Source organism: Lepidochelys kempii, chromosome 6, assembly GCF_965140285.1.
Source record: "Lepidochelys kempii isolate rLepKem1 chromosome 6, rLepKem1.hap1, whole genome shotgun sequence".
Lineage (NCBI taxonomy): Eukaryota > Metazoa > Chordata > Testudines > Cheloniidae > Lepidochelys > Lepidochelys kempii.
The window spans coordinates 100,092,141-100,105,912 of record NC_136385.1 but is presented as its reverse complement, the minus strand read 5'-3'; positions in this window follow the sequence as shown (position 1 = coordinate 100,105,912).

Here is a 13,772-nt window from a genome sequence, read left to right as displayed (position 1 = left end):
CCCTCTGTGGGTAAGACAATTTGGTTTTGTATACATTAATTCTCATAACATCTGAGTCTGGGTGGGAGTGATTCACTTCTGCATTTGGGAAACTGGTACAACTTCACACCAGATTTCTACACACTGGGTAACACAAACAGATGGCCTGTTTGCTGAGTCAGATGAAATGTTAGGAGAAATGAAATACAGGTCTTGGTGGCATATTTTAAAACCCTGAACTAGGATAAACAGCAAGTACAGGCTCTGAATCAGAAGACAATGCCAGAGAGCTCTTTTCTGTTTGCTTCAAAGATTTGGATCCTATTTTCCAGCCAGAAGGAGACACAACATTTTCATAAAAACAACAAGGAGTCTGGTGGCACCTTAAAGATTAACAGATTTATTTGGGCATAAGGTTTTGTGGGTAAAAAACCACTTCTTCAGATGCATGGAGTGAAAATTACAGATGCAAGCATTATGTAATGACACATGAAGAAAAGGGAGTTGCCTCACAAGTGGAGAACCAGTGTTGACAGGGCCAATTCGATCAGGGTGGATGTAGTCCTTTCCCAATAATAGATGGGAGGTGTCAATTCTAGGAGAGGCAAAGCTGCTTTTGTAATGAGCCAGCCACTCCCAGTCCGTATTCAAGCCCAAATTAATGGTGTTAAATTTGCAAATGAATTTTAGTTCTGCTGTTTCTCTTTGAGGTCTGTTTCTGAAGTTTTTTTGTTCAAGTATAGCTACTTTTAAATCTGTTATAGAATGTCCAGGAAGATTGAAGTGTTCTCCTACTGGCTTTTTGTATGTTACCATTCCTGATGTCTGATTTGTGTCTATTTATTCTTTTACATAGGGACTGTCTGGTTTGGCCAATCTACATGGCAGAGGGGCATTGCTGGCACATGATGGCATATATAACATTAGTAGACGTGCAGGTGAATGAGCCTTTGATGGTGTGGCTGATGTGGTTGAGTCGTCTGATGGTGTCGCTAGAGTAGATATGCGGACAGAGTAGACAATGAGCTTTGCTCCAGGGACTGGTTCCTAGGTTAGTGTTTCTGTGGTGTGGTGTGTAGTTGCTTGTGAGTATTTGCTTCAGTTGGGGGGCTGTCTGTAAGCGAGGACTAGCCTGCCTCCCAAGGTCTGTGAGAGTGAGGGATCATTTTCCAGGATAGGTTGTAGATCGTTGATGAAGTGCTGGAGAGGTTTTAGCTGGGGGCTGTACGTGATGGTCAATAGTGTTCTGTTATTTTCCTTGTTGGGCTTGTCCTGTAGTAGGGGATTTTTGGGTACCCATCTTGCTCTGTCAATCTGTTTCCTCACTTCCCCAGGTGGGTATTGTAGTTTTAAGAATGCTTGATAAAGATCTTGTAGGTGTTTGTCTCTTTCTGAAGGATTGGAGCAAATTCGGTTGTATTTTAGGACTTGGCTGTAGACAGTGGATCATGTGATGTGTCCTGGATGGAAGCTGGAGGCATGTAAGTAAGTATAGCAGTCAGTAGGTTTCCAGTATAGGGAAACATATATATGGTATAACATTTCCATACATGGTGTTTGCAGTGATGGGTTGGATATATTAAACATAAAATCACTGATCAGTTTCAGACTGAAGGATGCCAACAAAATGGGGTACAGACACTGGCCCCCAATATGGCAATTGGGTGGTTTTCTGCAAGCTGGGATGGTGGGCAGATCAGGACATTATTCTGAAGGAAATCTCAGTCAATCTTGCATTCTGCTCACTGACAGAAACATTCTCTAGCTTCAAGAGATTCTGACTCACCTTTCGCCTGCCCATTGTGGACTCAGGATGAAATTGGTGGTAGCTCAGTTTTTCTGTTAAAGGTTCTTATTGTGCAGTGAGAGAGAAGCAATTTGTTTTTATCGTTGTAAAATGTTCAGATTGCTGTCTGGTTTTTTTTTCTTGTATGATGTTGTATACTAGCTACTATTATCAGAAAAGGAAGCCGAAAAGGAGATGATGCATCATACGCTGTAAAAGAACACACACTTCTCATTAGTGCCTGCTTGTATCAGGACTGAATTTGTCCAGTGTCTGTGTCCCAAATTACCAACTACCATTCAAAGAGATGCTGTCACTGTTGGATTGGGCATTTGTCATTGAAAAAGAGAAACGGAAAAGAAAAAAACCCTGATTTACTGTCTGTAAAATCCTTTACAAAGGAAATTAAACAAAACACTTGCCATTTAAGTGTAAGCAGAGTCAGGATGAGCTCCACCCTGACTTCTGGTGGTGAGGTGTGGCAAGTTGTGGAAAAGAACTTCAGGGGCCGATCTCATTTGTATAGGCACACCCACGTCGTCTAGAATGAGGCCATAGCTGCCCAAATGGTCACTTTGACTGCTGTGGGATCCCCAGTGTCTCTGTTATTGGGGCAGGAAGAATAAATTGTTATTACCCTGATTATGGGAATCAAGGACAGTGGAACTGCACTTGGCCTTTTGTTATGATGGAGGGACTCGCCATCAACTAAGTAGCACTCGCTAGGCAAGGGACATGGGTTCCAAAACTCTGTGAATAGTGAGAGGCTGGGGATAGGTATTAATGCTTGGTGGTATGGGCCCCCTGGTGAGGGCCTTACATGCTAATTGCACTTCCTCCTCTCTTCACTGTGGAATATCAGAGCTAATTTTGATTTCATTAGGAGTCTAGTTACAGGCTGCTGAGCTGAATTCACTTTGGGCTAATGGTGCACCAGCACTGAGGCTCCCCTACTACAAGCTGAAATCACAAAAGAGCTAAACTTACTAAGAGCTGAAATCACTGAGTGTTGTGTTAAGTAGTGGGGGAGCCTGAAGATATATGGTGGAGCAGTTGGCGGGATGGTGAGCAGAGCGGCTTGTGGAGCAGAGCAGTTGGCGGGACGGCGAGCAGAGCAAAGCGGTTTGTCGGATGCCTAGAGCAGCTCATGGGACAGCCGGCAGAGCGGAGCCCTGTGGAGAGGTGGGGCCATCAGCTTTGGACCACGTAAGGTGCCCCTTAACCCCCCCAATCTCCACCCAGGTTGGGAGGTAAAACTCTGCAGATAAACTTTCGAACTCTGGGGCTGCCCCTGACCAGGGACAGAGACTTTTGGGTCATTGGACTTCTAGGACTTTGGGTGATTTTGGGTTGCTGGACTCAAGAACCAAAGGGAAAGGACACGCCCCAGTGTGCTTGGGGTGGGTTTTTTTGCTCATGGGTTGTGTTAGGAATCCTGTTGGTGGTGTTTCCCCAACATAGCGTCACATTGTTTCTCTCTGTTATTAAAAGGATTTTTGCTACACTCAGACTCTGCGCTTGCGAGAGGGGAAATATTGCCTCTTGGAGGCGCCCAGCGGGGGTGGTATACATTTGTCCCAGGTCACTGAGTGGGGGCTCGAGCCGGTTTTGCATTGTGTTATTGGAATGGAACCCTGAGATACTGAACCCAGCCCTTGTTGCTGCCAACTCTGACAGGCAGAAGGGTTACAAAAGCCTTAATATTTTTATTTAGTTTTGGATTAATAAGTGCCTCCCTCATACATCCCTGGAGTGCATGTACAAAAGCTAAAAGCAACAAATGTAATTTATTGGCAGCACAGGCGCTGACTTCTGTTTTTCCTGGCGGGTGCTCCACCCCCACTCGGTGGCTCCACTCCCGATCGGTCTCTTCCTCCGAAGCCTCACCTGCCTCTTCCCACCTCCTTCTTCCCCTTCCCCCGAGGCCCCTGCTACCTGCCGCTTGCTCCTCTCTGCCCCCTCCCAGTGCCTCCCACCAGCCGCTCACTGCTCCACTGGCCATCCTGGGGCCCGTTGAACAGCTGCTCTGTGGCCAGCTCCAGGACCATGGAACCACTGTTGCTGCTGGGTGCTGAGCACCCCCTATTTTTTTTCTGTGGGTGCTTGAGCCCCGGAGTACCCATGGAGTTGGTGCCTATGATTGGCAGAAGACAAGACCAAGATTCTCAACCCAGATTAAGGTTCTTCAAATGCTGTCTATAATTGCCTGCACAGGAAGAAGTGTTTGATGTTCTGATTCTGCAAGTTGCTTGGCACCCTCAACTACTAAGAGGTGAGGGGACTCGGTACCTTGCAGGATTGAGACCTGAGTCGTGTCCTGAAAATCAGTAGATTTGGCCTCTGATTGGCAAATGAGATGTTCATTCCAGAGTTGAGGGTCTTCTACTGAAAATAATATGCTTCCACAGATGTATTCATTTAGGTGCTCAGCAAAAATTACCCAACTGACTTCATCTGTCTCATCATGATGGCAAAATAATATTACTAAGCAGCTCATATAAAAGCATCAGGATGTGACAAGATATATAGTCTAGTGGATTGAATATGGACTAGAGGCCAGGAATTCTAATCCTGGTTCTGCCACTGATTCAATTTGTAGCCTTAAACAGTCCTTATTGTCCTTCTCCCCCTGGTAAAACAGAGCTAATAATACTGGTTTACATATCTCGCTGGGGTGTGGGAAGATTCACTAATTAATGTTTGTAATACTTTGAAAAATAAAAAATTGTATGCATGTGTTCAATGTTGTTGTTAAGGATTAGCAAACAAACAGGAAACAGTCATTTAGGTTTCAGAGTAACAGCCGTGTTAGTCTGTATTCGCAAAAAGAAAAGGAGTACTTGTGGCACCTTAGAGACTAACCAATTTATTTGAGCATAACCTTTCGTGAGCTACAGCTCACTTCATCGGATGCATCATTTAGACATCATTTAGTCATCATTTAGACACTACAGTTCTTCAGCTCCATAAGAAGCAGAAGCAGTAGCTAGAGTAAGACCAGCAACATCCCTTATCGGATAAATAGATAAGACTTGGGTTTCTATATCTAGATCTGACACTGACTAGCTATGTGATCATGGGCAAGTCCTTTAACCTCTCTGTGCCTCATTTTTTTCCATCTGCAAAAAGAGTAACTATTCTTGTAAAAAGAAAAGGAGGACTTGTGGCACCTTAGAGACTAACCAATTTATTTGAGCATGAGCTTTCGTGAGCTACAGCTCACTTCATCAGATGTTTACCGTGGAAACTGCAGCAGACTTTATATACACACAGAAATCATGAAACAATACCTCCTCCCACCCCACTGTCCTGCTGGTAATAGCTTATCTAAAGTGATCAACAGGTGGGCCATTTCCAGCACAAATCCAGGTTTTCTCACCCTCCACCCCCCCACACAAATTCACTCTCCTGCTGGTGCTAGCCCATCCAAAGTGACAACTCTTTACATAATCAAGTCGGGCTATTTCCTGCATAGATCAAGGTTTTCTCACATCCCCCCCACCCCCATACACACACAAACTCACTCTCCTGCTGGTAATAGCTCATCTAAACTGACCATTCTCCAGGTTTAAATCCAAGTTAAACCAGAACATCTGGGGGGGGGGGTAGGAAAAAACAAGAGGAAACAGGCTACCTTGCATAATGACTTAGCCACTCCCAGTCTCTATTTAAGCCTAAATTAATAGTATCCAATTTGCAAATGAATTCCAATTCAGCAGTTTCTCGCTGGAGTCTGGATTTGAAGTTTTTTTGTTTTAAGATAGCGACCTTCATGTCTGTGATTGCGTGACCAGAGAGATTGAAGTGTTCTCCGACTGGTTTATGAATGTTATAATTCTTGACATCTGATTTGTGTCCATTTATTCTTTTACGTAGAGACTGTCCAGTTTGACCAATGTACATGGCAGAGGGGCATGTCTCTACGTAAAAGAATAAATGGACACAAATCAGATGTCAAGAATTATAACATTCATAAACCAGTCGGAGAACACTTCAATCTCTCTGGTCACGCAATCACAGACATGAAGGTCGCTATCTTAAAACAAAAAAACTTCAAATCCAGACTCCAGCGAGAAACTGCTGAATTGGAATTCATTTGCAAATTGGATACTATTAATTTAGGCTTAAATAGAGACTGGGAGTGGCTAAGTCATTATGCAAGGTAGCCTGTTTCCTCTTGTTTTTTCCTACCCCCCCCCCCCCAGATGTTCTGGTTTAACTTGGATTTAAACCTGGAGAATGGTCAGTTTAGATGAGCTATTACCAGCAGGAGAGTGAGTTTGTGTGTGTATGGGGGTGGGGGGGATGTGAGAAAACCTTGATCTATGCAGGAAATAGCCCGACTTGATTATGTAAAGAGTTGTCACTTTGGATGGGCTAGCACCAGCAGGAGAGTGAATTTGTGTGGGGGGGTGGAGGGTGAGAAAACCTGGATTTGTGCTGGAAATGGCCCACCTGTTGATCACTTTAGATAAGCTATTACCAGCAGGACAGTGGGGTGGGAGGAGGTATTGTTTCATGATTTCTGTGTGTATATAAAGTCTGCTGCAGTTTCCACGGTAAACATCTGATGAAGTGAGCTGTAGCTCACGAAAGCTCATGCTCAAATAAATTGGTTAGTCTCTAAGGTGCCACAAGTCCTCCTTTTCTTTTTGCGAATACAGACTAACACGGCTGTTCCTCTGAAACCTATTCTTGTAAAGTGCTTTGAGATCAATAGATGAAAAGTCCTATTTACAGATAAGTGTTATTATTTCAGTGCATTAACAATTTGATGACCTTCCCTTTATACAGAATGTTTTATTGGAGTAGGATCTGTGTGGAAAACCTGGCTTGCCTTTATGGAATATTGTTTACTATTTCAGTTATTCATATTTTGTAGGTGCATGGCAGTACAACAATTAAATATCCTCCAACGTAGATAATAAAAACAGACCCCATGAAGTGAGAACCTTCTCATCCTGCTAGGTACCCCTATACCATACACCACCTAACCCACCTTGGAAAAGCCTTGGGAAAAAAAGTTTGTCGTGTACTCTGAAAAAGACAAAATCCAGGTTCTGGCCAGGGTGGATTTGATTTAAATCACTAGTCAGGAAGACTCTATTTAATCATGGTTTTCTACATAAAATTGGATTCTTGTTGGTTGTTATAACTTTAATACATATTCTACACAACTCAGAGATAGATGTATGTTTCATTTTTAGACGGTACACACTATACATTTTTAAACAGTGATTTATTTTGAAAACTTTTCAGATTAGTTTTACAGCTATATCAGAAAATGAATGATGGTTTGGTTATTTCATTTACCAAAGGTAACTGAAGCAGATATTTATGAAGTCATTGAGAGGTGAACTATCTCCAATTCACCAGGTTAATCATTAATATTTGGAGGATGTTCTTGCCATGCTGTATTAGGAGGAGAACATCACCAGACAGACATTTAAATTGTTTTATTTAACTAAAACAATAACACTAAGTATTCTGGATTTTTTTCTTCAAGAGCAAACATAATATTTTAACAGAACAAGCATATGTCCCTCGCTTCTCATATTTATCTCCAGACTTCTTCTACTTGTCTAGATCTATTCCGCCCCCAACAATCTTCTATTCATTGAACTTTTTGAAACTTTGCACTTTTAGAGGGAGTTAAGGGATTGACTCTTGTGTACATAAATTTGCAGACGGACAATAGGGTTGAGGTCTGTTATTTCTTACCTTTATTTATTTATTTATTTTATTTATATGCTTGTTAACAGCAAAAATGTTTTTATCTCTGGAGACACAAATGCACAGTTTGAGAAGGGCAAAACTAAGTATCTCTGATGCTATCTTCTAGACTGAGCACTGAGTCCCGTTGGGTAGACAGAAAGATTAACCTAAATAATCTATACAGAAGCCCCTGAAACTGCATAAGATTTGGTCCCTAATCCATGAACTATTGGACCTAATTTACAAAACATTTCTTAAACATTACATGAATATATTGTCTCATACTATAGAATTAAAATTCATAATCCCTATTCCATGATGAGATATCTTTGAGCTATATTGTATCTTTAATTAAAACTATCTTTAGGTAGGTTTTTTTCTTCAAAAACCATTTTATAAAAAAAATCAGATTTAAATTAAAATAATCTGATTTTTTTTTTAAATTAAATCATTGATTTTTATCCACCTTGGTTCTGGCACAGCAAAATGAGAAGTGTATTCCAGAGCCAAGTATCCCTCACCAATAAAACTCTTCTACCAGCTCACTTCTACTTGCCAGAGGGCTATAATCTTGTAGCCTTAGATCAGGAGTGGGCAAACTATGGCCTGCGGGCCGGATCTGGCCCGTCAGGGCTTTGGATTGTCAGCCCAGTGGCTCAGCAGGGCTACGGCAGGCTCCTTGGCTGCCCTGGCCCTGCGCTGCTCCCTGAAGCAGCTGGCACCACATCCCTGCAGCCCGTGGGGGAGGGGCAGAGGGCTTCATGCGCTGCCCTCGCCTGCAGGCACCACCTCCGGCAGCTCCCATTGGCCGGGAATGGGAACAAGGGCAGCTTCTGGGAGCAGCGTGGGGCCAGGGCAGGCAGGGAGCCTGCCTTAGCCCCGCTGCGCGCTGCTGCCACCCTGGAGCCGCGGGAGGTAAGCCCCTCCTCCTCTACCCCTCCTGCACGCCAACCCCTTGCCCTGAGCCCCTTCCTGCACACCGCACCCCCTCCCACACCCTCCACTGCCTCCTGCACCCCAAACCCTTGCCCCAGCCCTACATTCATGGTCCTGCATGCAATTTCCCCACCCAGATGTGGCCCTCGGACCAAAAAATTTGCCCACCCCTGCCTTAGATGATCACAACATCTATGGCAACAAAGGTAATCTCAAGTAGAAATGACCTAGGGCTTACAGGTCAAAATAATTGCTGGGGATCAATTAGTCATCAGTACAGATTATGCAGCATGGATATAGTAAATAGGCAGCCTCATTCTGCACTGATGCAATTTCCTAATGGTTACAGGGAGTAGTAGATCTGACTCAGTGTTTGAAGGGGGTGTGTGTGTGTGTGGAGTGTGTGTGTGTGTGGACTTTAAACACTGTCTTAACAAAGCTGTTGCCCCCAGATTCCGATAGACCATCCCCCCCTTTTTCAGACTACTTTAAGCACTGAGCCTTGTGTAGCACGGCAATCATCCTGCCTCAATGTAACAAAGGCTTTGCTAACTTTCATGAGCTTCTCATCCACAAGGAGAGAATGTAACATTTCTGAAGCACAATGGAAAATCCTTCTCCATAAAGGGGAGATATTTTTAAAACAGGCTTTAAATTACTGTGGGTTTCCAAGTCCATTTGGCCGAATGAGAAATAGCAGGTCTGAAACTGTAAGAACATAAGAACGGCCATACTGGGTCAGACCAAAAGTCCTGTCTTCTGACAGTGGCCAATGCCAGGTGCCCTAGAGGGAATGAACAGGTAATCATCAAGTGATCCACTCCCTGTTGCTCATTCCCAGCTTCTGGCAAATAGAGGCTAGGGACACCATCCCTGCCCATCCTGGCTAATATTCATTGATGTACCTATCCTCCATGAATTTATCTAGTTCTTTTTTTTAAGGCCAATGTCTGCACTACAAACTTTGGTCAATGCAAGTTACATGAGAATGGCGATACGGGGTCAGACCAATGGTCCATCTAGCCTAGTATGCTGTCTTCTGACAATGGCCAATGCCAGAAGCTTCTGAGAGAATGAACAGAACAGGGCAATTATTGAGTGATCCATCCCCTGTCATCCAGTCACAGCATCTGGTAGTCAAGAGACTTAGGGAGACCCAGAGCATGGGGTTGCATCTCTGACCAGCGTGGCTAATAACCATCGAGGGACCTATATTCCATTAATTTATCTCACTGTTTACACCTTTTTCCTGATTATTTATGAATATGTTGAACAGTACTAGTCCCAGTACAGATCCCCAGGGGACCTTACTATTTACCTCTCTCCACTGTGAAAACTGACCATTTATTCCTATCCTTTGTTTCCTGTCTTTTAACCAATTACTGATCCATAAGAAGGTATTCCCTCTTATCCCATAACTGCTTACTTTGCTTAAGAGCCTTTGGTGAGAGACCTTGTCAAAGGTTTTACAAAAGCTGTGTTGACTCCTCCCCAACAAATCATGTTCATCTATGGGTCTCATAATCTCTTCTTTACTATTTGCCTGGTACTGAGGTTAGGCTTACTTATCCTGTAATTGCCAGAATCACCTCTGGAGCTTTTTTAAAAAATTGGTGTTACATTAGCTATCCTCTAATCATCTAGTACAGAGACTGATTTAAGGGCTTGTCTACACTGGCAAGTTTCTGCACAGTAAAGCAACTCTTTGCGCTCAAACTGCAGATGTGTACACCCGGCCAAGCCACTTTGTGCGCAGAAACTCCTCAGTTGCAGTGCTGGAAAAAAACCACCTCGACGAGAGTCATAAGACTATTTGCGCAGAGGCTCCAGCGCTCTATTGCCAGCGTAGACACTTGATTGCTTTCTGCGCTGTAATTGGCCTCTGGAGCAGTCCCATAATGCCTCAAGTGACTGCTCTGCTCATTGTTTTGAACTCGGCTGCCCTGGAGACATGCGCCCCTCCCTTTTCAGAGCACCGTTTGTGACAGCCATTGCGTGCTGTGCTGATTTGGAATGCTCGTGCTGTTGAACACGGTGGCAGGTGTGTGTGTGTGTGTGTGTGTGAGAGAGAGAGAGAGAGAGAGTGCTGTGTAGAGAGCCCAGGGAAGCAGGCATGGGTTGATGTTGCAGTTTCCCCCTCCCCCGCCTCAGGACTGGTTTCATCCTGCTGCTGTCTGAACTTATAAGACAGCATGCTGACACACTCTCTGTCCCCTAAAACACACTGTCTCTCCCCCCCTCCATACACACACACACACATTCCCTGTCACACATTTTCCCTCCCCCTCCCCACTTCAGTTGACATGCAGCTGGCAATGTAGTAGGATGCCCATGGAACAATGGTATTGGGAAATCTGCATCATGTGACGCTGTGCCTGCCCCATGAGGCATTGCAAACCCTTCCCAAAGCACCCTGCGGCCAGTTGCACAGGGGCATAGCTACCACAATGCACTGCTCTTTGCTGTTGCAAGAGCTGCTAATGTGGATGCACTCCAGCGCCACAAGGAACACAATGTGGACGCACAACAGTGATTTAAATTCTAGTGTTTTAATAAAAATGGTATAACTTGTGGTGCAGAAACTTGACAGTGTAGACATACCCTAAGTGATAAGTTACATACCAGTTAGTAATTCTGCAGTTTCACATTTGAGTTCCTTCAGCACTCTTGGGTGAATACTGGCTGGTCCTGGCAGTTTGACTGTTTAATTTATCAATTTATTCCAAAACCTCTTCTATCAACACCTCAGTTTGGGACAGATTTGTCACCTATAGAGAATGGCTCAGGTGTGGGACTCTCCCTCACATCCTCTGCAGTGAAGACTAATATAAAGAATTCATTTAGCTTCTCAGCAAAGGCATGGTCTTCATGAGTGTTCCGTTAGCACAGTGATCGCTCAGGGGCCCCACTGGTTGTTTAGCAGGCTCTCTGTTTCTGAGAAACTTAAAAATTTTCTTGCTGTTAGTTTTTTTTGTCTTTTGCTATTCAAATTCTTTTTTGGCCTGCCTTATTAGTAGGGCAGGTCTACACTGTAAATGCCACTGTTGTACTTTGAACAGAAGATACTGTAAAATGATGGGCGAGAGCTCTCCTGGCAGCTTAGTTACTTCACCTCTGCAAGAAGGGACGGCTATTGTGACGTTGCACTCTATATGATTTTATGAAAGTATGCTGATGAGTGTGAATATAATGTAACTAAAATATGCTTCATGCAAAAGGTCTCTTGTAAGGTATCATTACAAAGCTTATAATCTACTGAGTGCGGTCATCCTATTTGTATAAATGTATCACTCTTGTATCTGAAACTAGAAATATGAAATATAACTCTGAGGGCCTATTGTAATTAGGCAAAGTATGGGTCATTTAATGCTGGTTTGGAATCTTGATGGCTTCCATCAACCAGGACAATTGACTATGGATGGCTCTGTTTGCAGGCAGGCCTTCCTGTGAGTCAGGCTGGGAGGAATGAAGGCTTGGGGTCTTACAGTGACATGTGATCATGTCACCTGAACTGGAATCCATCTTTAACCTGGTGTTTTTCCATTGAGAAGGAGGGGTGGGAACCCAGAGGGACAAAGGATTCCTGCCTTATGCAAAGATATATAAGTGGGTGGAACAGAACAAAAGGGGCAGCCATCATGAGAAATCCCCTAGCTACCACCTGAGCTGGAACAAGGGCTGTACCAGGGGAAAGGCTTGTGCCCAGATTAGGAAGCCGTCCAACTTGTGAAAGAAATTTACTGAAACATCTCTGAGGGTGAGATTTTATCTGTATTCAGTTTTATTACTGTACTAGGCTTAGACTTGCATGTTTTATTTTATGTTGCTTGGTAATTCACTTTGTTCCGTCTGTCACTACTTGGAACCACTTAAATCCTACTTTCCTTATTTAATAAAATCATGTTTTACTTATTAATCCAGAATATGTATTAATACTTGGGGGTGGGGGCAGGGGAGGCGCAAACAGTTGTGCACATTATCTCTCTATCAGTGTTATAGAGGGCGAACAATTTATGAGTTTACCCTGTATAAGGTTTATACAGGGTAAAACAGATTTATTTGGGGTTTGGACCCCATTAGGACTTGGGCATCTGAAAAGATGGGAACACTTCTTAAATTGCTTTCAGTTAAGTCTGCAGCTTTGGGGCATGTAGTTCAGACCCTAGGTCTGTGTTGGAGCAGACTGGCATGTTTGGCTCAGCAAGCCAGGGTGCTGGAGTCTCAAGCTGGCACGGAAAGCAGGGAGAAGTAGTCGTGGCACATCAGTTGGGAGCCCCAAGGGGGTTTCTGTGATTCAACCGGTCACAGCTATGTCAGCAGCCGCAGCTCTCCCGCCATCATAGCATTGTCTACACAGGGGGGGTTAAGGTCGGTATAACTACGTTCCTCAGGATGCGGATTTTTCATACCCCTGAGCAATGTAATTATACTGAAGTAAGTGTGTAATGTCACTTGATTGCCAGAGCTTATGCTTCTTTCTATTTTCATGAGTAGAATTTGACTTCCAATTTTTAAAGAATGCCTTTTTGCCTTTAGCTGATGCTTTTACTGTGCTGCTTAGCCATCATGACATTTTTTTAATCTTCTATTTTTTTTATTTGGATTACACATTTCATTTGAGCCTCTACTATGATTTTTTAAAAAAGTTTCCATGCAGCTTATAGGCATTTCACTCTTGTGACTGTTCCTTTTAATTTCTGTTTAACCAGCCTCCTCATTTTTATGTAGTTGCCCTTTTTGAAGTTAACTGCTATTGGGCTGACTTCTCTAGTACTCCCCTACTCCCAGGGATGTTCAATTTAATTACATCATGGTCACTACTACCAAGCAGTTTGGCTACGTTCACCTCTTGGACCAGATCCTAGGCACCACTTAGGACTAAATCAAAAAGCACCGCCATGGGTTTCAGGACTATCTACTCCAAGAAGCAATCATTATGTTACATTGGGGTACAGCTGCTGAAGATAGTCTATTGCTCCGGTGTGTGCATACTTGGCTGCTTGAACCAGTGCTGTCTAGTGTATTGACAATTACATTTTGTGGCAGCACATGGTTTACACCATAGTGTTTTGGGGCTGATATTTCCCCTCCAGCCCCATTCAGCTCTGTGGTGCCATGGTTCACCTCAGACTGCTTCAGCAGGGCTCTGGAGACAGAGTCCTTCGGTATCAGGTGATGCAAATACACACAAAATATCAAAACCCCTACCAAGGTGCCCAAGCCGGCTAGAGTTGCCAGGTGTCCAGTTTTGGACTGGAACACCCAGTTGAAAAGGGACCCTGGCGGCTCGGTCAGCACTGCTGACTGGGCCATTAAAAGTCCAGTTGGCAGTGCAGCAGGACTGGCAAGCACCCTG